Here is a 27,157-nt window from a genome sequence, read left to right as displayed (position 1 = left end):
CAGTTCCTCTGTCTTGGAGTTGTAAATTCTCCAGGAAGTAGTAAATTTGGTAGTAATTTTTGTTTCAGGAACATCGTAACCTATGGGACAACCTTGTTATGTGCCAGGCTCAATCTTGATTGCCTTGTGAGTCTCTTAGTTGTGCTCTGTTTACTGGTGGGACCTATCTACCCCCACCCCACCCCAGCTACTGCAGATCAAATGTATTGTATGTCCATGCTCCCAATTTTGCATGATGGTCCTCTCATTCACTTAGAGTCCAGAGCCAGATGCTTGCCTCCTACAACCCCTGTCACTCATCCATCAGTCTTTAGGCTTTGATTTTCCAGTATCATCTCAAATCTGTCTGTCACCATCTATTGCCATTTCCTTTCACCAAAATCCACAGCCACCATCACTCCTTACTGGACCACTGCCCAACCTTTCTCCCTGACTTATTCCCCCTATCTCAAACTAATTACATGGCCAAAGTGCAAGTCTCATACTATCGATCCTCTGCTAAGTGGATCCTCATACCCATGGATCCAATTCCTCTCATGATTCTACTGCTAATATCTTCAGACTGAGCATCTCTGACTTTTGTACATCACAGTGTAACCAGTGCTGGATGAGCAGTTCCCTTATTCATTCTTCTGCCGAAGGATCCTATAACACAGTTCCCTGAAACCAGAGACAGCATCATCTTGTGCCTTCACTCCCCAGATTTTAGCACTCAGCCTGGGAGTTAAGGAAGCTGCCTTTTAAAATTGGGATGTGCTTTCATAGTCCTTCCCCACCCCACCTGCCGTGAAGTTCAGGCCACACAGTCTGTTACTGTATAGCGATTGCTTAACTCAAGCTCACTGCTACAAAACTACAGCCTGAAAACACTACTGTAGCTGGCTATTTAGTCAACTACATGGACAGTAGCTAGTGAGTGCTTTCCTATTCAGTATATATTTTTGAGAACCTACTATGTGCTGGGTCCTGTTTGGTGCTGGATATTTAGCAATGAACAAAATAAAGAGGAACAGATGTCTTACTCATCTGGTGACAGGTTTTTTTTTTTTTACCTCACACCTTTATTTCCCATGTCCTTAGTACCTGTCCTGGTACTTTGAAAATATTTGAACAAACACAGAACTTCTCTCCCCTCCCTTCTCCCATCTGATCTTTTTTTTTTTTAAATTTTATTTTATTTACATTTAAGATGCCATCCCCTTTCCCCATTTCCCCTCCCTAGAAAACCCCTGTCCCATGCCCCCCTTTCCTTTTTGCTTTTATACATTTTTTTAAAATGTTAATCAAAGGATTTATAAGTTTGGTAATGCTCAATCAGAAGCATAAGCCAATACCCAACCTAGATATAAAAACTATCTTTGACTGGTGGAGACATGTGAACATCTGCCTCCATGCCCCCCCCCTTTCTCTCTCTCATCACCTTGCTTCTCCTCTCCTTCATCTTCTCTCCTTACTCCATCTCTTCCTCTCAATACTCCTTCCCACTTAGCTCCTCTTACATATCACTCTTCCTGTTAAAGTAAAACTTTTCTCTCAAAATACAGTTAGAGCACACTTATTCCTAATTGTACCAGTGAGGTACAAGATAGTCCTAATACCCAGTCCATCATTTTGTTGACTAACCAGAACCTCTGTCATCTCTTCTAACTAAAACACTTACTTTTGATCCTGGTTTTTGTTTGTTTGTTTGTTTGTTTGTTTGTTTGTTTTTTGGCTTTAGAATGAATGTCAGCTGAAAACCATCTACTCAGATCTTTTCTCTCAAAGTAAATAGCCAGGATTGGCTATGAGACTATGGGTCTTCAACCCCTCTGATCTTTAATATATATTTTTGCACATAAGTGAGTCCTCATGGTGAGATATACCCAGCAGAATAGACACATCTCTATGATGTAGGAACCTTGGACCAGGAGGCCTCAGTGATGAGCTTGACCCCATTTCCAATAATGGGGTTTTTGGATCTGCTTCCATGGATTTAATTTTTCAGGATTCATAGCAGCAGAAAGATATCTATATATATCTATATATATCTATATATATCTATATATATCTATATATATCTATATATATCTATCTATATCTCTATCTATCTATCTATCTATCTATCTATCTATCTATCTATCTATACACCTTAGATCTTGTGTTTAGGAGATCCATCATTTAGCAAACACCTTTGCCATTAACCTGCCTGATTTTTGCTAATTGTTCTTGTAGTGTGGTTTATCTTGTCTACCTGGTCCTTTAAAATATCCCCAGTTCCTAGTCAAGTGGCCTTTTAAGAATTCTTAGCTGTTAAAACTGCTTGACCTGATAACCTTCAGTGTCAGTTACCCCTTAGATTTCTGGGAACAGGATAGGATATAAAAAAAAAGCCAGTTGAGGCTGAGAAAGGAATTGGGCAAGCAGAGTGAAAAGAGAAAGCGGTTGGTATAGAACTGGGCTGGCAGAGAGGAGAAGGCAGTTGGTGCAGAAGATACTGTTAGGGAATAGTTGAACCAGGAGAAGCTGGGCTGAGCCGATAGGCTACAATAGTTGCTATAATTTGTGGCTGCTAGCACTGGGAAAACTGGGAGAAGGGACTGTTTAAGCAGACTGTTGGGGAACTGAGGGAGGAACGGTTGGGAGAAACATTTGAAGGGGCTGGGCTGGGAACTGGAAAGAGTGCTGGCAGGGAGCTATGAGAACCAGTTACTGTTTGTAAAAACAAAAAGCCATTTTTTTTTTCATGTTTTACATTCAATATAGACTCTTTGCCTCAGGCTCTCTGAAACCTTGGTGAGCACCACTGCCTTGTTAAACCAGGAACCAAAGTCACTTCACTTATCCTGTGCCCTGGAGTGACAGATCACATGGTCTCTTCTAGATACTAATTGATTAGGTTAAGACACTGCACTGGTACCTTAGTCTCTAAAATGCACTATAGTGTAATTGCTCCTATGTGTCATAGTCTATATGCATTACTTGTCATGTTGTCCTGAAAACATTGCCCCTCTCTGCTACTCATATTCTCAAGTTTACCTAATAAATGTCAACAATTTCACTAAACCACGTGGACTTACCAAGGCTATTATGATGAACTTGATTTGTGGTGTGTGTGTGTGTGTGTTTGTTCTTTTTTTGAGACATAGTCTCACTCTGTAGTCCAGGCTGGCTTGCAACTTGCTATGTAGATCAGGCTTGACCCTAAACTCATACAGATCTTCTCGCCTCTGTCTCCCAAGTCCTGGGACTAAAGTCATATGACAAAATTCCTGGCCTATTAAGAACAAGGGATTCCAAGAGGGACATTGAAAACAGAGAGGACTGTTCGACCAGCTCCACTCAGGGCCACCCTGGCGAGGAAAACAAAGGAAGAAGAAAGAGCAAAAGAAAGTGAAAGATCCCACTCCCACTCAAACCTTCTGAAACCTACTTTCTTTGCCTCTTTCTTCCCCCACCCAACTTTCCCCTCACACCCACGTATACTTCTTTTATAGCTAATAGCTCAACTTTAACACACAACAACCCCCCAAACTATGTCAGATGCTGGATTCATTGAGGGAGATTTAAAATAAGACTTGGCAGAGGGCAAATGTTTAGACTCCTCTCAAATTTCAGAGCAGCAGATAGTGACTTCATCTAATTCTGGCTTCTCTTAGCCACTCACTGCCCTGGAGTTTCATATCTGTGCTTACATGTTTAGTTAATACATGACCATCAACAAAGGGGAAAAAGTATTTAAAAACAGGGTGGAGAAGACCAGGATATCTAAATAATTTTTGTATAATTAAAAAGCAAACAGACTTAAAAAGCCCTTTTGAAAGCCACTTTTGAGGACAAAGACTCAGAGACACAAACAAAATAAAAATGAGTTAATATCTGAGAAATATTCTTGGCTAACCAAGAGGTTTATTTTGTACAAAGGCTCAGACCTAGAATAAGGTGTGATAGTTTGAATAGGAATGGTCTCATAGGTTCATAGATTTGAACACTTAGTTATTGGGGAGTGGCACTAGTAGGAGGTGTGAGCCTGTTAGAGTAGGTGTGGCCTTGTTCTAGGAAGTGTGTCACTAGGGGTGGGCTTTGAGTCTTTAAATGCTCAAGCCAAGCCCAGTGTCTCTTCATGCAGATCCAGATGTAGAACTTTCAGCTACCTCTCCAGCACTTTATCTGCCTGTGCGCCCTTGTCTGCCTGAGTGATGTCATTCCATGCTTTCCACCAAGAAGATAATGTAGTAAACCTCTGAAACATAAGCCAGCCCCAATTAAATGCTTTCTTTTATAAAAGTTGCTGTGGTCATGGTGTTCTATTCCACAGCAATAGAACACCGACTAAGACATAAAGAATGTAGGAAAAGAAATAAATCTGAATGGGAAGAATCATCTTCACTTGCACCATTGTCGAAACTCAGACTGTCTGGGGTTCATTTCTAGGTAAGTCAGAATCTTTTGTTCGTATGGCACCATTGTGCTTTCCTACCCTGCTGGAAACTAACAGCCTTGTGTCTGTCATATGGAGGTAGTAGAAATGCTTACTTGAAGAGGCTTGCTGTTAGGTTGGGCACCAGTCTTCTCAGTGCTGTCAGAGGTCAATCATTCTATGCAACAAATACTTAGGTGATTTTAAGTGACTGATTCCCTGGTACCTGTGGTAGGCTGCGAATTCTTCCACAGTCTGAAGGACTAGAGCCCTTGACCATCTAGATCATTTTCTCTCACTGTAACTGACACAACCACACAGCCTACACCCTGATGTATAACTGGGTAAGTTTGGCAATTATGAGTTGTATTATAGAATGCATTTGTATTTTGTTTCAGACAACTAGGATGCTTATACTATTGCCAACACTTCACATGGTACCCTCACAGGTGAAGGCAACCTAGATCTTAGCTAAAGGAGTGGGAAGCCTTTGAAAGTAGATGGCTGTGTCTAGATGTCTAGGCATTCACAGACAATTCTGCAAAGTCTTTCTTCTTCCTCCTCCTCTTACCCCTCCTCCTTACATAGCCCAGGCTGACCTGTATTCCTGCTTGCTTGCTTCCTTTCTTCTTTCCTCCCTCCCTCTCTCCTCCCTCCCTCCTTTTATCCCTCCCTCCATTCCTCCCTCCCTCCTTTTATCCCTCCCTTCATTCCCCCTCCCTCCCTCCCTCCCTCCCTCCTTTCTTTCTTTCTTTTTTTCTTTCTTTCTTTCTCTTTCTCTCTTTCTTTCTTTTCTTTCTTCCTCATCTTTTCCCTCTTCCTCTTTCTTTTTCTTCCTCCTTGTTTTCTTTCTACTCCTCCTTCTCTGAGTTTTTTGTTTCCTTTTATTTTTTTTTTCATTGGAGACAGAGTTTCTCTGTGTAGCTTTGGCAGTCCTGGAAATCTCTGTAGACCAGGCTGGCCTCCAACCCAGAAATTTGTCTACTTCTGCCTTCTGAGTTCTGGGATTAAAGGAAGGTGTACACCACTACCACATTATCACCTGGCTTGCCTCAGTTTCTTGATTGCCACATTTATAGGTTTTCCAGTTTTTTAGATATTGAAGCCATGGTTTGCTCCCTGTCACTCACTCAGCATATGCTTGTTTAGAGACAAATGCTTTTTAAGCACCTCTGGTCCAACACATAGAACAGCAAGAGACTGAAAACCAAAGCTGAGAAGGAATAGTGCTGCAGCTGGAAGCCTGATCTTTGTGAACAGAAAAATCCAAGGATAGCTGGTGACAGCTGTGAAGAGTTGGACAAGCTTGGAGGGTCTTCCTATAGCTAGGACTGAGGGAACTGTCGACACAGAGAGGAGAAGAGGGCATCCACAAACCCTAGGCACAGAACCACTTCCCTGGGAAGAGGCTAACAGGTTATCACGAGTCATCTATTAATGAAAGTGCTACTGGCCAATCTGAGGCAAGAGTTGCACACTGGTGTCACCTCATACTAGAAGGTCCTAGATGCCCAAGGGCCTCTTGTCTCTGGAATCCCAGCAGTCTGTAGCCTTAGTGCCTCCCCAGACTCTTATGCACTGCCCAAAAAGCTCTGCTCTATATGTGGTGCAAACACAACTCTCCACTTAACTGGAAACAAAATCCATTTCTGTGTCACATGTGAAACAGGAATCTCTCCTCCAAAATGTCTTATGCACATACAAGAAAACACAAGCACTCAAACTCCCTCTCCCTTAAACACACACTGCACTGTGCACCTTGTCCTTTTTAGTTATAGACCTTGGAGATCACAGCCATTGGCTGTGCGCAGGAACTTGGAATGGGGCTCTATGCAGGCGCCCATGCTCTCTGTATCTTTACATGGAAATCCTGATTGATGACAGGGAGTTGTAAATTGCCACTTTTCAGAATTGGGAAATCTTTTAGGGAGATCAGCAGTGCACTTACAAGAGCATTATCTGGAAAGCAAATCTTTTTCTGAAGCAGGTCCTTATGTAGCTCAGGCTGGCCTTGAACTCTGTATTGCCAAGAATGACCTCAAATTTCTGATCCTCCTACTTCTATCACCAAGTGCTGGCATTAAAGGTGGGTGTCACCATTCCTAGTTTATGCAGTACCAGGGATGGGACCCAGGGCTTCATACGGGCCAAGCAAGCATTCTACCAACAGAGATACATCCCTAACCTCCTGGGGTATAACTTTTTATGATTAATTAATAGACAAATAATGTGCGTCTTCTTAAAGCCTCAGCTCTTTGATCTGTAAATGGGAAATACCATCTACAGAAAAGGGGCTTGAGAGGACTCAGAGTGATGGAAAGTGGCCAGCACAGCTTTCTGGCATGCTGTGAAGCCTCAGTATGTAAGAGAATGCTGGTGTTGAGGAAAGTGGAGGATGAAGACTTTCACGCAGTACTATGGCCCATCTCTAGATGGAGTCAAAGAAGAGGCTCTTGGCTTGTCCCCAGGGAACTGTGAGCTTCAGGTATCTGGGGATTTCAGAACGTGCTGATCAGGTGAGGCAAGGTCACTAAAGTGAAGCAGGCAGGATTCTAGAGCTGGAGGAGTCACTTAGGGTCATTCAGCACTGGTGTGGGGATGTGGTAGCCAGAGAGAGAAACAAGGTAGAGGCCAAGGAAGGATTGTGTCTGATACGGGTGGCAAATGAGTAGGCATCCACAAGTGTGGGGACACTGCCATCCATTTGGTGCAGGAATGTCACCCCTCCCACTTTTAGATCTTACCTTTGGGCCTCACTTACTTGTTGCTGGCAGAGAGGAAAGGAGGCTGTGATGTCACAGAGCTGGGAACCAGGGAATGTTGGTGACAGGGCTTCTGGACTGGACCATAAAGTGGGGAGGAAAGAGGCTATTGTGACCTGCTGACCCTCCCTGTCGTGGTTGATCTTTCTGTGTGTGATGCCAAGCTGTTCACCATTGCTGTCCCCCAGGGCACCAGAAAGGCAAGTTCTTCTGTCTGTGTGTTCTATTTTGAGGGTGTCAGGCCAGAAGGGGGCGCTACAGCACTACATGCCGAAAGCATGGGGCAGGGTCTGTCTCCTAATGTCTCTGGCTATTAACCTCAGGTAGATAGACTTCATGTCTTCTTTAAAATAGGAATAATAGTTATGTGTCCTCTATATATTTTCAGGATGAAATGACATCAGAGCGATATGCATTGGGCAGGTGCCTGGATGCTGTAGTAACGATTTCACAGAAGGGGAGTGGTGGCAATGTGTAAAAAGTAAGTGACATTTTTTTTCCCAACCTATCTTCCATAAAAAGAGGAATTGATTTCTGATGGATTCCTGGAAATTTTCTCATTGTGTGAGGTGGGCTTTCAGTTCCCCACTTGGAACATCTTGGTGCTATTTGGGGAAGTCACATTAGGTGAAAACCCTTTATCAGTATCATCTTTGGATGCATGTAGAGGTCATGGCAAAACAGAAGATGGAAACAAATGTAACCCAGTGTTGAGTTTACGTGTTGGTGGGTGATGGGAGTTAAGCAATCTTTACAAGCACCGGTGGCAAATAGCACTGCATAGTCGGAGCACTAAAGAGTCCCAAGTCTGTCTGCCAATCATCTTTCCTTACATCATTATTGAAACTTGGACTGTCTCGGGTCTGCTCCTAAACAAATCAGAATCTTAGGGATTCTAGAGACTGGGTACTAGTATGGTTTCAAAGCTTTCCTGGTGATCTCTGTGTGTAATTAGGATGTGCCAAATTGGGGCCTGGGAGATGTCTCAGTTGATAAAATGCTTTCTTAAAATGATAAAATGCATGAGGACCTGAGTTCAATTTTTAGGATTTATGTAAAAAGTGCATATATGTGTAAGTATGCACAAATATATATATATATATATATATATATATATATATATATATATGTAATACTGAGTGTTTTTTGCTGTTTGTACGTATGGTTTTAGGGCTGGCCATTGGATAAGCAGTTAAGGGCTCATCTCTAGGAGAGGCTAATTCTCCCTTAACAGTTCATTAGTTGCCTAGAAAAAACCCTTAGTATTGGAATTTATTAACTCAAAGTAAGTCGATTTACTTTGAAAAGAATTCTGGGTGTGGTGGTGTGCATTCTTTAATCCTAGTGTTGGAGGTGGAGAAAGGGCTTGCTGGCTGATTAGTCTAGCCTAACCGGTGAGCTCCAGGCCAGTAGAGACCTTGTCTCAAATGTAATGATAAACTGAATATAATGGCATATGCCTTTAATTCTAGGATTCCCAGAGGCGGGGGAATCTCTGTGTTCAAGGACAGCCTGGTCTACATATCGAAACCCTGTCTCAAAAAAGGTAATCAAATGAAAACAAACACCAACAGTAGCAGTAACAAAACAAAAGCTAGGTAGATGCTGTTTCTGAAGATGACACTGAGGATGCCTGGTGTCCACTGGACTCTGCATGCAAATGCTTACACTTAAACATTTAAAAAGGTGCTGAATTACAGTGTGGGACTCACATGATGTACCCACATGGTGGCTCTCAACTCAGCTGCTTCTGAAATGCCCAGAGAAGCTTTAGAAAATGCCAGTTCTAGCTCCCAGCCTCAGTAGATTCTCTCTCTCTCTCTCTCTCTCTCTCTCTCTCTGTCCCTCTCCCTCTCTTTCTCTGTGTGTGTGTTGGGAGGGTGAAATCAAGGCACTAGTAGGCTTGAAAATTCTTCAGACAGTATTGAAACCCATTGGCTTACAGAACAGCTTTACATTTTTATTTTATTTTTGTCAGTTTGATCCATGCACATAATGGATTCCCAATCACATATATCCCCCATCAGCATCCTACTCATTGGCACCCCTTTCCCTCTCACAGCTCCCCATCCTGCTTTCATGTCTCTCCTTTTATCTCCTTGTCTTTTAGTTTCTGTGACTTACTGAGTTTGATTAAGGCTGTTTCCGTCAGCGTGGAGTGGGGGTTATTTATTAACAAGCGGCTACAGCATTGAAGGAAATGACTCCTCCACCCTTGGTAGCCATTTGCTGCCAATGGCTTCTCAGAGGCTGCCTCTGGAGCCTCTCCACCATCCGTGATACATGTCTTATACAGGGTTCAGAACCCAGTCTCCCTGTATTCTGAGCATTTTGACATAGTCTGAGCCTCTGCATTAACTAGTATACAACAAGAAGTTTCTATGGCTAAGGTTCAGAGCATCAATAGTCAATAGTCATAAATATAAATATAAATATAAATATAAATATAAATATAAATATAAATATAAATATAAATATAAATATAAATCATTAGAAGGCAGTTTGATAGCACATCTGCTTAGTAAAACAACGACACTCGGGTCTTTCCTAGGCCTTGTCACTTCCCTAGGCAAGGACTTCTGGTTATGTTTAGAGTATTGGGTATAAATTCCCTCAAATTCAATCAGAAAGAAGTTGGCCCTCATAGTGGTTTCCATAAGCCTTTTCTTCCCAAGTTTCTGTTACCCAGTCTCCCAATACCCTCTCCCCTCTCCACACCTCCTTGCCCTCATTATTGCTTAACCTTCCCCAACACCTGTCTCTTTTCTACCTTGATCACTTGTACAAATGGTTTTTAGAGAATCCCTCATTTTCCTGTTGTCATGGATGCATCCTTTAGGTGGGCCTTGCACGGACAGCATTACACATGGCCTTACAACCATTCCCCAACAGTCAGACTCAAAAATAGCTTACTCTTGGAAATCCTTGTTTGCTGAAACCCTGAACGCTGATGTTAAAGAGTTCATGAAGCAGTTGAGTGAGATTGTTTTAAGACACAGAGTAAAGACAGCCACATTCCCCAAAATTTTCATTCAACATGCAGCTGTAAATGCCGGCAATCTTCAAATCCTTGGATGCTGGTACTTCTTGGCTCATGCACAACACTGTTTATATATCAAAGTTGGTGAAAATACTGAGGGGGAAAATCCCTTTATGCCTGGGAACTGAGACTTTGCCTTCTGTTTGGGGTGATTTACTGTTCAAGGATATCTGATAAGGCTGTTTCCGTCTCCTTGGGTCTGGAGTGAGGAGATTAGTGAGAAATTTCCTGTATTGGTTTGGTTCAGGCAGCGAGTACTGAAATCTGGAACTAAGTTACTGGGGTTAGGATGAGTCAGGTCTGTGGACAGATCACATGGTTAGAAAGTTTATTATCTTAAGTTACTGTTGGACTTTGGCCTTAACCATAAACCTTTTTGATCTTCAGTTTCCTGATGTTTATTTGGGAATAATTAATAGAGCCAATGATAGACAAGTTAGACCAGCCCTGAGAGCTTGTAAATATAGCTCGTGGCAGAGGAGGCACACTCAGTGAATGTTGTTGCTATTGCTGTATTGGTATTATCTGATGCTGAGATTGGTGCTAGTTACTTTTCTCATTGTTATGACCAAGAACTTGAAAAAAAATAAATTTAATGAAAGGAAGGTTTATTTTGGTTTATAATGGCTTGAGGTTCAGACCCACCATGGTGGTGAAGGCATGGCTTATGAGATAGAGGCAGCTGTTCACAGGGTATCCACACAGGATACAGGAGAGAGAGAGAGAGAGAGAGAGAGAGAGAGAGAGAGAGAGAGAGAGAGAGAGAGAGAGAGAGAGAGAGAGAGAGAGAGGTGCTGGTGTTTAGCCCATTTTCTCCTTTTTATGTATTCGGGATCTGAACCTATGGATTGGTGCCAATCATATTTCCTGTGGATCTTTTCAGCTCATTAACTCAGTTTAGAACCATCTTCACAGACTTGCCTAGAGGTTAGTCTCTTAGGTGATTGTAGATCTGGATAAGTTGATAATATTAGTCATCAGAAGAGCGAGGGACAAGGCAGAGCTTGAGCCGACACCTCCATGCCCTTTATATCAGTGGCTGTGAAATCAGGGAGTTTGGAAAGAGGAACAAATCTTGGATGAGGGTAAGTTCAGGTTTGGAAAAACAAAACAACAATAATAACAAAAGAAAACCTTTATTTTGGTGGGATGGATCAGTAAAGGTCCTGCCCTGAGCCTCCAAGCCTGGTGTCCTGACTTAGATCCTCAGGGTCTATGCTGTGGAAGGAGAGAACCCATTCCCACAAGTTATCTTCTGACCTCTGTGTATACTTTCCCTGACAAATGCAGTAATGACAAAACCCTTTATTTTGTGACAACATGAAGTCAATAGGAACTTGCAAAGAAATATATATAGATGCTCTATGGAAACTTCCCTCAGCTTTCCCTGTCATGTTCCTTCCAGATCAGAAGCAGGAAAATAACACTGGTATGACTCACAGAGCTTACGTAAAGCTCATAGTTAATATGTTCTCATGTGTGTGTGTGTGTGTGTGTGTGCATGCTGTGTGTGTGTTTTGTGTGTGTGCTTGTGTGTGTGAGTACACGTGTGTGTGTGTGTGTGTGTGTGTGCTTGTGTGTGTGTGCGTGTGTGGTGTGTGGTGTGTGTGAGTGTGTGTGTATTGGGGATATTGGCTTTCAAGTTGATCAGAAGTACAATTTCACGTGTTACTCAAAGAGCATATACTGAGTTACACGGTCCCTCTGCTCTCTCCCTCTATGGCCACACTCATTCTTTCACTCACTCTTTCCTTAGGAACCTGCTTTCCATTCTCACATTGTGTCATTTCATAATTGTGACATGAACGGAAACATGCTGTGTGCTTGTACACGCTTGAGGTTGGCTTTTATTACTCAGCACACTTTCCTCATGACCCACTTCAGTTAGAGCATGCTTTAGTAATGGTTAACTCATAATTCTTCTTCATTGTTGAGTAACAATCTGCAGACTGAATATACCACAGGTCTTTGGGGGCCCATGCTTACTGAAAGGTATTTGCATAGAATCCAGGTTTTGACTATCACAAATAAAGATACTGTGACCTAAGCATTTTTATGAACATTTTATTGATTCTTTGTGAGTTTCACACCATGCATCCCACTTCCTTTAATCTCTCTGTCCCCTCATATCTGACCTTTGACCTTGCAAACTCCCCTGCCAATAAAATACACACACAGACACACAAATAAACAATAATAACAACAAAAACAGCATAGAAAATATCTCATTATGGAAGCTGTAGTACATCATACACTGTGTCCCACAGTATAACCTCTGTCCACACATCTTTACTTGCAAATATTCATTGCAATGAGCCATTGGTCTATTCAAGATCTCTGGTTTTTTTTTTTTTTTTTTCTTTTTCTATCGGATATTTTATTTATTTACAGTTCAAATGTTATCCCCTTTCCAGTTTCCCCTCTGGAAACCCCCTATCCCATTCTCCCTCCCACTGCTTCTATGAGGGTGCTCCCCCACCCACCCACTCACCCACCTACTCCCACCTCCCTGCCCTGGCATTCCCCTACACTGGGGTGTTGAGCTTTCCCAGGACCAAGGGCCTCTCCTCCCATTGTTGTCCAACAAGGTCATCCTCTGCTTCATATGAGACTAGAGCTATGGGTCCCTCCATGTGTACTCTTTTGTTGGTGGTTTAGTTCCTGGGAGCTCTGGGTGGTCTGGTTGCTTGATATTGTTGTTCTTCCTATGGGTTGCAAACCCCATTCAGATCCTTCAGTCCTTTCTCTAACTTCTCCACTGGAGACCCTGTGTTAAGCCCAATGGTTGGCTGCAAGCATCCACCTCTGTATTTGTCAGGCTCTGGGAGAGTCTCTCAGGAGACAGCTATATCAGGCTCCTGTCAGCAAGGACTTCTTGGCATCTGCAATAGTGTCTGGGTTTGGTGACTCTATATGGGATGGATCCCCAGGTGGGGCAGTCTCTGGATAGCCTTTCCCTCAGTTTCTGCTCCACACTTTGTCTCTGTATTTCCTTCCTTGAGATTTTTGTTCCCCCTTCCAAGAAGGACCAAAGCATGCACACTTTGGTCTTCCTTTTTCTTGAGCGTGATGTGAATTGTATCTTGGATATTTCAAGCTTTTGGGCTAATATCCACTTATCAATGAGTGCATACCATGCGTGTTCTTATGTGCTTGTGTTACCTCATTCAGGATGATATTTTCTAATTCCATCCATTTGCCTAAGAATTTCATTAATTCCTTGTTTTTAATAGCTGAGTAGCACTCCATTGTGTAAATGTACCATATTTTCTGTGTCCATTCCTCTGTTGAAGGACATCTGGGTTCTTTCCAGCTTTTGGCTATTATAAATAAGGCTTCTATGAATATCGTGGAGCATGTGTCCTTGTTATATGTTGGAGCATCTTTTGGGTATATGCCCAGGAGTATTATAGAACCAAATAACCCTATTAAAATGTGGTACAGAGCTAAACAAAAAATTCTTAACTGAGGAATACTGAATAGCTGAGAAGCACCTAAAGAAATGTTTAACATCCTTAGTCATCAGGGAAATGCAAATCAAAACAACCCTGAGATTCCACCTCATACCAGTTAGAATGGCTAAGATCAAAAACTCAGGTGACAGCAGAAACTCAGGTGATGCTGGCAAGGATGTGGAGAAAGAGGAACACTCCTCCATTTTTGGTGGGATTGCAAGCTGGTCAACCACTGTGGAAATCAGTCTGGCGGTTCCTCAACATATTGGACATAGATCTCTGGTTTCTATGACATCATCAATATTGGCTCCTCACTGGGACTCTTTCTGGTTTGCTATCCTGTTATTGCCTTGTGTCATGGAGATCCTGCAGCTTTGGAGCAGCAGGAATGGCCCTTTCATGCAACTTAATAGTTCACAGATGATATAGATTTTTTTTTGTGGACCAATTTAGGGTTCTAGATCTGGGTCTGGGTGGTATCTGAGCTGGTCAGACTGCTGGCTCTCCCTTATTTGCACCACCAGGGTGAGCTCTCCAGCTCTGGCTAGGCCACCAAATCTGCCATCAGCAAGGAGTCAGCATCAGCCCTCCTGCTCTCATGCTCTCTGGCTGCCTCTACCACACCCATGCCTCCAGAGCCAGCTCCACTGTGCTATCCTGTCAGGGTGTGGGCACTAGTCTTCCAAGTGCTGCAGCCTGTGAGGGACTCGGCCAGCTCTCCTGCCCTCACACCCTCAGCGATGGCTCACCTATGCCTTCTCACCAGGCCCAGCTCCACTGTGTTGCCCAGGAGAAGTGCAGAGCCTGTTCTCTCCAGTGCTGCAGACTTCAAGGGGCAAGGCCAGCTACAGTGTGTATCAGCATTTCCTTCCTTCTTACTTCCTCTCCAATGTATGATGCACCACTTTGGTTTATTCTTTCCTCTGTCCGTGAACAGTGAGATTGCCTCTACCTTAGGGCTTATAAATAATGAATGATGCTCTGACTATCAATGTCCACACTTTTGAGTGAGAATACATTTTCATTTCTCTTGAATATATGCCTGGGAAATGAAAATGTCAAGCCATAATGGTAATTTTATGTTTAATATTTTGTAAATTGTCAATCTGTTTCTGAAGAAGGTACACCATTTTATGATCTTGTTGGTAATGTGTGAAGGTTGTAACCACCTCATGTCCTTGACAACACTTGTGCTATTGTTTAGATTTTAACAATATGAGTTAGTGATTATGAAGTTAAATATTGAGAAGGCAATTTGATAGCATGACCACTAGATATAACAATAATAGGCTTCCCTCTGAGCCCATGATCTCCCTTTGGAACTTTTGACCAGGTTTACAGTTCCAGGCATGAAATTCACTCCTGTAGATCAGGCCTCTTATCCAGTGCTAGCTAAGACCCTTTGTGTCTTCATTCCTATTGCAGCTGTATGGAACCTTATGGTACCATGTAAGCTAGCCAGCAAGCAGGGAGTTTCCTGGTCAGACAATGCTGATTTCTCTATTTCCTGCAACTAGATGAATGCTATCTTCAGCAACAGGGTCTTGCCCTCTAGTTATGGTGAGCAGCCAAGAGCAATAGTCTGTGTTGTTTTTGGTGCCTCTGGCTCTTCCTTAACCAATAACCCATGAGAAGGTACCCATGCCTAACACTTAGACTTTCATTCCGTAACCCATATCTTCTGAGGCTGTCCTTGTCTACACATGAAACATACTTTGGTTCTGGTCCCCTTAAAAATATATTATCCTATTTAATTGCCAACTAATGGATTTCTATTTGGCTTCTTCATACTACCTTAGTTTTTGTTAGCCCACTCCCCAAACTATGTCTTGTCTAAATTGTGGAGTATGAAAGCTACCTTCATAGCATTTACTTCATAGCATTTTTAATACACAGTATTAGATACTATGTCATCTAGAGATAATTTGACATATACAGAAGAATGTGGCTAGGCCACATGTAAACACTGCATCTGTGGTGGTTTGAATAGAAATGGCCTTCATAGGCACATATATTTGGATGCTTGGTCATTAGAGAGAGGTGCTACTTGACAGGGATTAGGAGGTGGGACCTCATTGGACTAGGTATGGCTTTGCTGGAGGAAGTGTGTTTCTGGGAATAGGCCTTAAGGTTTCAAATATTCAAGATAGGTCCAGGATCTTGCTCTTCCTGCTGTGGGCAAAGCCAGATGTAGAACTCTCAGCTTCTACTCCAGCACCATCTACCTGTGTGCCACCATGCTTCCTGTCATGCTAATAATGGGATAAACCCCTGAAAATGTAAGTCAATCCTGATGAAATGTTTTCTTTTATAAGAGTTGCTGTGATCATGGTGTCTATGGTGTCTCTCCACAGCAATAGAACACTGACTAAGACAACATTAAGCCATTTTTATGTAAGTGACTTGAGCATCTCTGGAGTTTGGTTTCCAAGCAAGGAGTTCTAGAATCAATCTCCATGGTTACCAGGAGCAACTGTAGAGGCATTAGTGAACTATTCTTCACAACCTGGATCCAGTTGCCTGCTGGGAAGTGAGTTACATAAGGCAAAACATGGACTTGACATTTTATAATATTGTATCATATAATGAAGGAGTGACTCTGTTTTGAGTCCTTCATATCCATAAAGGAGAGGGTCTCAGGTGTTACTCAGTAAGGAACTTGCCAGCCTCCCTTTAAGGAGAACAGCCTGTGGGTACAGGGGTTTTGGAAGGTAACTGTGTCAAGACAGAATTGAGGCACATTATTTTATTTTTCTTATTGACTTTTTGGTTGACATTTTTTTATTATGGTAACAACATATTTATGTGTTTTAATGTAGGAGGATTAGATGCTTTAAAGAAAAATATAAAAAGAAGTAATATAGTAGGGTCACAGCGATGTGTGAGGAAACACTGATTTGATGTGTCATTGTTTCAGTCAGTGTTCCCAAGAGTTCTACAACAAACTGAAGATTGGTTCTCGTCTGACCCTGGTCTCTTGCTCTCTCCCTCATACTTATTGTCTATGTCTGCCTATCTACACACTTACAAATCATCTATTATTACCTATCATTTACATATTATCTATTGTTTACTTGTATGTGTCTATTATCTATCAATATTGTTTTTATATATGTGCTATCTAATATCTATCTTTTATTTACACATGCACACACACATAATCTATTATCCATTATCTATCTTCAATTATCATTATCTATTTCTTTTTATGTGTCTGGATGTTTTTTTTTCTCTACATGTATATCTGTGCACTATGTGTGTGCAGTACCTATGCAGGCCAGAGGAGGTCACTGGATCCTCTGGGACTGGAGTTACAGACAGTTGTGTGACATTGTGTATGTGCTAGGAATAGAATCCTAGTACTCTAGAAGAGAAGCCAGTGCTCTTAAACAACGGAACCATCTCTTTAGGCCCATATTCTCTCTCTCTCTCTCTCTCTCTCTCTCTCTCTCTCTCTCTCTCTCTCTTCCCCCTTCCCCCTCTTTTATCTTCTATCTATCTATCTATCTATCTATCTATCTATCTATCTATCTATCTATCTATCTATCTATTATCTACTAATAGTATCTATCCAATCTTTAACCTGAGATCTATTTATCTCTTTATCGTCTTTCCTGACTCTTCATTGATCCATCATCCACTGAGATATGTGCTATTATTTATGAGCTGGTGAAAACAAGTGGTATAATTCAGAGGTCTGAGGACAGAGGAGCTGATAATTTAGGTTGGATAGTGAGTTTGGATCTCCTGAGATCTAGGAGAGCAAAGGGCAGTGATTGGTATCCTTGTCAAAGTGGTCAGGCATGTGGCAGTTGAATCCTCCCTTCCTTGACTTATTTGTTCTGTTCAGATCACCAACAGAATGGATGACACCAGCCCATACTTACTCAACTTCTACCCTCCTCTAGACATAACTGGAAAAACGTCCAAGTAGATTGCTGGACAACTTTTGTTTTAATCAAGATGATACATAAAATTAACTCACACCATGATAGCAATGACCTTTCTCATAAATGTTATGGGACGAATGGCTTTGTTTTCCTCCTAAGAATCCATGAATCATGTTAGCATAAACTCACCATTCCATATTTTATGAGGGGGAATTTGCTTTATTCATTTAAAGGATTTGAGACTGTTGAACCCCTTCAAAGCCCCAGGTGACTGTCACAAATAAAAACTCCTTGAAGCTCTTACATAATCAATACCCAAGAACCTTTTGGAAATAGAAAAAGCCACCTCTGTAATCTCACATTCTAAGAATCAGCTTGACTTTTGAATTTTTGCTCAATAAAATATATGTTCGCTGAAGGTGGGGAAGAACATTTCCAGTATCAATTTGACACTTGTGGGAAACAGAGAGAAGAGTTTCTCTGTGTGTGGAAAGGTGTTGTGACTGCCACATGTGCTGACTTTTGAATGTGGCGGGATGGGGAGGAAGGGGAGAGGCGTACTGTCAGTCACTTAAGCCACTCAGTCTGATACCAAATGCAAAGGATGTAGTAGGAAAGCACAATTCACATCCCCAAATATGTTGTGGTCATGGAAGCCAACTATGAACTTCTATGGTTCTGAGTAATGACAGAACCATCTCTAATGAAACCTCATGGTGGTGGTGTTTGCCATGGATCCAGTCAGATGCAACATTTTGTACTTTCTACACTAGCCTAGAAAGGGCCTATGTTTCACAAAGGTGATTCTGGTCCCTTTTAAGGGAGCTTGCTGCTGCTGGGTGATCTATGGAACTATGCTATAGTGGCCAGTTATCCCCCCAGGAACGCCTGGTGAGTGATATCTGCTGGTCCTGGCTTTACTGCTCTTCTCTCCATCTTTGGAACCATAACTGGAAAGAAAGAACCAGCTATAGAACAGGGTATGTGGCTGAAAGTTCACATGTAATTTTCCTGTTTCTTCTCAGGACATTGTTTCACCTTCCTCAAGTCATTTTTGGTCCATAGCCCCAAATCACATCCTTGACTGGATTCAGATTTCTGCCTTTTCTGACCAACCAAATCACTTCCCTTGGTCATTCCTGAATTGACCCTCACATGTCCTATCTTGTCTATTGCAAGAATAATAACTAGTACAAATGAGATGCTTTTGAACGTCATCATGCATCCCAGAAGGACTTCCATGAATTTTCCTACATCACTTTGGATCCCTTTCAGGCAGCCACCTGCCTCTGTGATCTGAACAAGCAAGATTAACGTTCTCAGAAAGCAACAATTCTTTTCTCTGGACAGGGATGGAACAAGCCTACAGGTTTGTGTTTCAGTGTCTCTAGACTAGTGGCTCTCAAACTTTCTGATGCTACAACCCTTTAATATGGTTCCTCTGGTTGTGGTGACCCCAAACCATAAAATTATTTTGTTGATAGTTTATAACTGTACATCTGCTACTGTTATGAATCATAATATAAATATCTGATATGCATTATAATCCAATATATGACCCCCAAAGGGATCATGACCCACAGGTTGAGAACTGCTGTTCTAGACCAAAGCAACCGTGGATCTCACAATTCTGCCCTTGCTAAAATGCAGACAATCATTTTCCAGGGATGAGCATAAAAGAAGCAACTTTGACTATAATGAATGCCTTGTTCTGGAGACATCTACCTGGGATGGGATCCTAGCTTAGACATGTTACCGGGGCATCCGTAGACAAGTTACTTTTCTGAGCTCCTGTGTTCCTGTCTGTAATTGGAATCCAAATGCTAACAATTTCTACAGGACTGATAAACTCACTAAACTCAACATTTTAGGTACACACCATCCCCAGTATTGTTTTGGTGTTATGGCTTACACATTTCATGTAAAATCCAGGGCAGCCATGATATCTGTGGCCAGAAGGACATTCTGTGAGGGCCTGGGCTTCAGTGTCACTATGACTTGTTTTTATTCAAGGGGAGAGATAAATTGTTTGAAAAGGAAGAATTTCTGAATTGTAAATTAAGTGAGCATAATATGTACATTGGGTGTTCTCTTTCCTCAGAGAATTGTATGGTTTTCTAAGACTTTTAAAAGGCCCCAATTAGACTGTGCAAAGGTTTTTCATCCATGTGTGATTTACCTATGAGCTATATAATTTTATGGTGGTAAATTAAAGTATAATTTCACCCCTAGATTCAATAGTTGTGATTTTTAGATATAGACAGAGCCATAGACCTAGGTTCACACTGGAAGATTCTGTCTTGTTTTGACATATGTTAGGTGGAAGACACCAACACTCTTACACTGGGAAGTCCTGCAATACTGTTCCAGCACACGGGGAGCACATCAGATCATTACAGAGTACAGAGGCTTTAAAGCCCTTTTTGAAGGCTGCAATTAGACTCAGAGCAAGCAAAGGTTTCTTCCCTCTTCATAAATCACATGTACAAACTATATAATTAAATGGCAGTAAATTAAGGTGAGTTCTTTGAAGATGCAACCACTCCCTTCCCAAATGTTTTGAGCCTTAAAGGCTTTGTAAGATGTTGTGGAAGCCTACACATTTGCCTTCAGATGGAGGGAGCTGCCACCTGGATGTCTAAATAGGTATTTGTTCTGCTGGTATCTAGTGAATGCTCAACTCCTTCAAACCCTTCACTCTCAGACATCTAGAAGCTGGAAGGGCCTTGTGAGACCACATAGATGATTCTCTTCTTTGGCCATCTTATACATGTAGGGACATTGAGACCACAAGAAGGAAAAAATTTTCTCAAAGTCTCCTAGCACAGGCAGCAGAAACTTCTATTTCTGTCCCTTCTCAGCTTCTACCTCCATTTCTCCCATAGAAGAATAACCTCTAGTTTTTAGTTGGATATATAGCTGTCTGGAACAAAGATTTGAGTTCCATGCCTTCCTTCCTTCCTTCCTTCCTTCCTTCCTTCCTTCCTTCCCTCCCTCCCTCCCTCCCTCCCTCCCTCCCTCCTTCCTTCCTTCCTTCCTTCCTTCCTTCCTTCCTTCCTTCCTTCCCTCCTTCCCTCCTTCCCTCCTTCTTTCTTTCTTTCTTTCTTTCTTTCTTTCTTTCTTTCTTTCTTTCTTTCTTTCTTTCTTTTCTTTCTTTCTTCCTTTGCAACAGAAACATTCATGAGACTGAACTCTAGCTGACCACAAATAAGAAACAGTGTCCTGGGTAGCTTCTGGAAATAACCTTTTGTTCTTCTTGCCTTCTGGCTGGGATGTGGAGATTCATTGCCTCAGCAGTGACAAGTAACCAGTAACTGTAAAAGCTTGGCATGCCTGTTTCCCACTATATCTGTGTCTGAGATGGTTAGCCGGGCCTGATGGCATGTGTAACAAACAAGTTGGCTCTTATTTGAATGATGCAAATTCGCTGTGAATATATAGGTCACCAAAGGTGGCTTCTTGTGCCTCACCTACCCTTGTTTCTCTGTAGGAATAGCCCAGGCTGATGATACAAGAGGCCACAAGTGGAAACATACAAAGTCCACATGACTGGATAGCTTCTGGGCTCAGTGCATCATGGGAGACTCCCTTTGTTAGTAGGTTTTCTCCTTCCCTGACCTCATGTGGGGAATTCTAAGCCCTCACATGAACTCCTCTTCCTGAGGAACGTCATGTAGCCTCAGTTTATAGGTCCAATTTCCTTTCTCCTTTCTGATAAAGCCTATTCAGCAACCATCTGAGGTTCCTGAAATGCTTCCCCATGCTAATGAGGCTTTCCAGATACCTCAGCCTCCAGCCAATAACCTTTGCACATCCTTGATGTTCCTACTCTCATTCCCCCAAAACTTTATAAGCCTTCAGTCACCCTAAGTAAAGTTGATCTGCCTATCGACTGTGGGTCCCGGTGTGGTTTATTCATTATATGTATTGACAGGACTTCTGGAACACCTTGTTTGATGTCTTTGCTTCCACTGCTCTTGTGGACTGTATCAGCTGACAATCCAAAAAAGCTGGGAGACCCACAATACAAGTAACCTTTCTTGCCTCCTTTGTGCCAATTTGGCTAATTTACTATTGGTCAAAGTCATGTGGCCAGGTTCCAAGACAGACCAGGATAGGGATACTTTCCTTGTTACATGGCAAAAGCTTGGGTAAGGGATGGGATGGGAATGGAGACCCAAATGGGTCCAGTGTATTACATGTGGATGACTGAATGGAGGGATAGAGAGAAAGAGCTGAAAGATAAAGTTCTGCTCCTTGTGTCTGACAGAAGGGGTAAAGAGGCAGTTTCTGGACTCTGGTGTATCTGGGGCTCCCTATCTGAGCCTATCTTGGATTGAAGGTTATCTTTGGCACCCAAGAGAGAGCTTAGAGCTGTGCCATAGCCCCCGGGTGTGGGTTGTGTGGGTTATGACCTGCTTCTTTCCCAAGAGCCTTTACTTCTGAGTCACTGTGAAAACTTTCACACATCTTACCCTGTGACGGGGAAGAATGCATTTTAGAGATGAGAACCCTTTAGAGGCTTTGTGTTCATAGCATGCAGTCATGCTGTGGCCTGAGAACTGAGCTAGGATGCCAAAGACATGTATGACAGGCATGTCTCTATTATGTAATATAAACAAATGACTACAGTATCAGAGCTATGGGATTCCTCTGGGCAGTTTATAAATCCTTTAGAACCCGATAGAGAGAAAGATGAAAAATGAGTTAATGTTTTGGAGACTACATGAATTTTTGAGTCTCTTCCCCCCCCCCGTAGTGATAATAATTGAATCTGGACCTTACTTATGCATTGATCTCCAACTTCAACCCTGCTATATCATTCATATATATATATATATATATTTATATATATATATATATATATATATTCCTTCAATGTTGTTTCAAATCTCCCCCATCCCCCAAACAGTGCTTTAACATCCACAGACATCACAGAATGGCTGCACTGAGAGGAGTCAAACCATGGAATGACTGCTGCTGTAGAAATGAAAGGATAACATTCTTCATGAGAAAACTGATAATGAACCACGCTGTTGTGTGTAATTGATGCAAGAGTGAGTGCTAAGGGCAACCCACATTTCTTCTAAGACGTGTAAACAGCCTGTGTCTGTTTTGATGATGTTAGCACTCACAGACGGTTGGGTCTCTTTCTTTCAGGGACAGAAATAGGAGTGATTCTGGCAAATTTCCAGAATCTTAAACACCAAACACATGCTTTCTTAGCTTAAGTGCAAGTAAACTTAAATCCAGTTCCCTGCCGTTTGCAGGGCCACAGTGAAGGGCACCAAAACATGCCCATTTCCAAGGCTAAACTCTGGAGGCCTGCGGTGGGTCTTTCTGATTCTTCTAGATTGTTGTCCAATTCCTGTATGTCAGAGCATGGGTAGTTGAAGGGAACATTTGTTTGACTTCCTTCCTCTACCATGAAATTTTTGGGCAGTTTTGAAGCCCAGAAGTCGGGAGAGATCAACCCACAGAGGTTTCAGAGAACCTCCAGGAGCACTAGCTCCTCATTCCTGCACACTGAACATGAGGACCGTCTACCACACACACAGCTCATGTCTCTTTAAATGGAAACTTGCCAGTGTCCAGATGCATTAGCTCAGAAATCTTTTTAGATCCACTTTCAGAAGAGAGAGAAAAAAAGGCATTCTGTAGTATTGTCTGGGGGCTGTAGCTGTTACATTTTGTCATCTGGCCTAACTTCCACAAGTTTAATAACTAGATTCCCTGTCTTGGTCTCTTGTTTTCTTCCCTTTACCCTCTTCCCACTTGGCTTATGCTGAGGCCTGTCACTACATCACCACCGTGCTCTGTGTGTGCACTATGACTGCGTGTCAACATGGACTGAGAGTGATAAGGGAGTGAACGCATCTCCTGTCGACACTGGCACATTGTAAAATGGAAGAAGTCCCTGGGAGCAGGTCAAGTCCCCATCCTTCAGAAGCCAGGTGGAGCTTGGAAGGGTTGGCCTAGAGATTGCTGTCCTGTCAGTCTGAGTGATGGGGATGGATGGCAGTGGTGATGGTGAGCTTCTCGTGACGAGATGTTCTGGAGCTGAGAGTCCTCTCTTGATCCCTTTTCTCAAACTCTTGCCTGAGGAACTTCTCAGTTCCTGCCTCACTTGCCAGTGGTCAGTGGTGGGTTGCCTTAGTCTTAGGATTCATAGCGACTTTGTATATGTGTGGTATACATGCATGTGTTTGTGTGTATGCATGTGTGTGAAGAAGGCCAGGGCAGTGTCAGGCTTGTGATCCAGTGTGTGGAGTGGGCATTAATTCCAACCATAGAGTGATCAGTAACTCCCACAATGTTTGCGCCACTATGGTACTAATGTATCATACAGGCAGGTCACCGTTGTAGACCAAAGGGTTTGTAGCAGGGTGGATGTTTCCCTTTCTCCTCTGGTAGTGTAGAGAGTACATGGACACTATTAAGGTGGAGTGAAGGCTCTAGTTAGGCACCAGTTTGACTTCTCAATGTTTAACTGTATTACCTCACTCAGGATGTTTTTTTTTTTTCTTCTAGTTTTATTCACTTATTTGTGAATTTAATGACTTTCAAATAGCTGAATAATATTCCATTGTGTAAATGTACCACACTTTCATTTATTTGTTGATGGACAACTACATTGTTTGTCGTTTCTGGCTGATATGACTAGAGTAGCAAAGAGCATGCTGGGACAAGGGTCTCTCTAGTAGGGTGTAGCTCCTTTGGATCTACCCAAGAGTAGTTGTGCTAGTTAGTTTTATGTCAACTTGACACAAGCTAGAGTCACTGGAGAGGAGGAGGAGTCAATTGAGAAAATGTCTTCATAAGATTGGACTGTAGGCAAGCCTGCAGGTCATTTTCTTAATCAGTGACAGATGTGGGAGGGCCCAGCCCATTGTGAGTGGGGACACCCCTGGTTTGGTGGTCTTGGAATCTCTAACTATCCACGAGGAGCAAGCCAATAAGCAAACCTTTACATTGCTTCTGTGTCAGCTCCTGCTTTCAGGTTTCTGACCTGTCTAGATTCTTGTCTTGACATCCTTTGATGATGAACAGTGAGTAATTCAGAAGGGTAAGGTAAATGAACCCTTTACTTCTCAACTTGATTTTCTTCATAGTGTTTCATCACAATACTAACCTTAAGATAGCTGAGTTTTGAGGTAAATCTATTTCCAGGTCCTTGAGGAACCATTACACTGATTTCCATAGTGGTTCTACAAATTTACATGCCCACTAGCAGTGGATGAGTGTTCCCCTAACCCCTCTTCTTCACTAGCATGAGCTGTCATTTGTTTTATTGATCATTTTGAGTGGTATAAATCTCAAAGTAGTTTGGATTTCTCTGATGACTAAAGATGTTGAATGCTGTGTTTTTCATCTGTTTGTTTTTCATCTTTTGAGAACTCTGCTTAGTTGTGTACCACGTTTTTAGTTGTTGTCTAGTTTTGTTTAGTTCTTTATATATTTTAGATACCAACCCTTTCTCAAATGTATAATTGGTATAGATTGTTTCCCATTCTGTAGCCTGCTACCTTGTCCAGACAATGGTGTCCTTTTCCATACAGAAGCTATTTAATGAGGTCCCAATTATTGTTGGTCTTAGTGCCAGTGCTAATGGTAACCTGTTCAGAAAGTCTTTTCCTATGATGATGAGTTCAAGACTCTTCCTTACTCTCTCTTCCACTACACTATCTGGCCTTATGTTGAGGTCCTTGATCCCTCTGGAGTTGAGATTTATATGCAGGGTGATAAATTTAGATTTATTCGCATTTTTTTTTGCATGTAGCCATTCAATTTAATAGTCACTATTTGTTGAAGATTCTTTTTTTGTCCAGTGCAGATTTCTACCTTCTTTAAAAAAAAATTGAGTGTTATATGTGTGCGAACTTAGGTTGGGTTTTCAGTCTCATTACACTGATCAACATGACTGTTTTTATGTCAATACCACGATCTGTTTTATTATTAAGCTCTATATTACAACTTGAGATTAGGTATGGTTATACCACCAGAAATTCTTTTATTTCAAGATTGTTTTATTTATCATGTTTGGGTGTGTGTATTTTGTTGTTTTGTGTGTTTCCATACAAAGCTGAAAACTATCCTTTTAATTCCTGTGAAGAATCGTGCTGAAATTTTAATGGGGGTTGCATTCAGTCTGTTGCTTGATTCTTGTAAGATGACCATTTTTACTACGCTAATACTATTGATCCATGAGCATGAGAAATCTTTCCATTTTCTGATATCTTCCATTTCTTTCTTCAGTGTTTTAAAGTTTTTATTATATAAGTTTTTCACTTGGTTAGAGTTATCCCAAGATAATTTTTGAGGCTAGTGTGAATGGTTCTATTTCCCTGATTATGTTTGTCATTTATATATAGGGAAGATACTGATTTTTGTGTGCTAATTTTGCATTCTCCTATTTTGATGAAACAGTTTATCAGTTGTAGATGTTTCTTGGTGGGGGTTTTAGGGTCATGTATGTATACAACTATGTCATCTTCAGATAAAGCTACGTTGACTTCTTTCCTTACTCTTTGTATTCCCCTGCACCCTTCCAGTTGTCTTATTGCTCTAGCTAGGACTTAGTCTTATATTGAACTATAATATATATAATACTATGTAGAACATAGTATATATACTATAGAGGGAGAGGACTTCCTTGTCTTGTTTCTGATTTTGGTGGGAAAGCTTTGAGTTTGTCTCCATTTAGGGTTGATGTTGGCTGTGGGCTTGCTGCAAGTCACCTTTATGTTTAGGTATGTCCCTTGTGTGCCTAGTCTCTCCAAAAGTTCTGCCAGGAAGGGATATTAGATTTTGTCAAAGGTCTTTTCTGTATCAGTTGAGATGATCATGTCCCACCTTAATTTTTGAGACAAGTTTTTTTTTTTTTCCACTGAATCTGAAGCTCAACAATTTCCAGCAGGCTTTGTGGGTACACTTGTCTCTGAGCTGCCCAGAATTGGAGTTCCAGGGCACATCACTGAGCTCTGCTTTTCCATGGATATGGTGTATCCAAATGCAGGTCCTCATGCTTGCATGATAATCACTTCTTTCTTGACTGAGCTACCGCCTCTTTACCCCATGTTGATACTGGTAGGATAAAGATGATAACCTCTGCTGTCAGCTGGGAGGAACCCCAGGGACTACTGAGTCTAGAGAAAGTCTTCAGAGAGTCCTTGGATCCTTTAAGGTTGCCTTTGGATTATTTTTTGAATTTCCTTGCTGTTGTGACATATCTAGTAGGTGTCACTCCATGGGGCTGGGAGGGCAAAAGTCCAAGTCTCTGAATCAGGCTTCTAGCCATACACTCTGAATAGAATAGACCCACACTTGTGTCTGGACACAACTCTTACCACTGCAAAGCCATCTCTCCCCTGCCTTATAAGAAATGGTCCAGGTATAAGAGCTGAGAACTTTAGTTCCCAATACTTCTAGGGAATGTAACTCTCAGGCTCGGCGTTGTGCACAACTCTGCAGCCATGGATTTACGCAATGCTTTTGTAAGCACATCCATTTATTCTTAGTGCTGCTTGTGGACCCTGACTTGATCCCCTGTATTGCAAACATTTTGAGTTTTTTAGTATGCCTGGTAGTGATTTATCTTGTCAGCAAGTCTT

The 27,157-nt window shown here is 41.9% G+C and overlaps 1 long non-coding RNA gene across 2 annotated transcripts in view; it reads left to right on the top strand.

The window, feature by feature from the left end:
• Positions 1 to 5,198: 5,198 nt before the first annotated feature.
• Positions 5,199 to 27,157, top strand: part of LOC143442429 (uncharacterized) — a 48,069-nt gene continuing 26,110 nt past the window's right edge. For both annotated transcript variants that reach the window (XR_013110642.1, XR_013110641.1), the window contains exons 1-2: positions 5,199 to 7,642; positions 8,634 to 8,707. This is a non-coding gene — a long non-coding RNA (uncharacterized LOC143442429). The remainder of the gene's footprint in view (positions 7,643 to 8,633; positions 8,708 to 27,157) is intronic.

The sequence above is a fragment of the Arvicanthis niloticus genome, chromosome 5 (assembly GCF_011762505.2).
Source record: "Arvicanthis niloticus isolate mArvNil1 chromosome 5, mArvNil1.pat.X, whole genome shotgun sequence".
Classification (NCBI taxonomy): domain Eukaryota; kingdom Metazoa; phylum Chordata; class Mammalia; order Rodentia; family Muridae; genus Arvicanthis; species Arvicanthis niloticus.
Note: the sequence above shows the minus strand (reverse complement) of the source record. Positions and strands in the feature narration are given on the sequence as shown.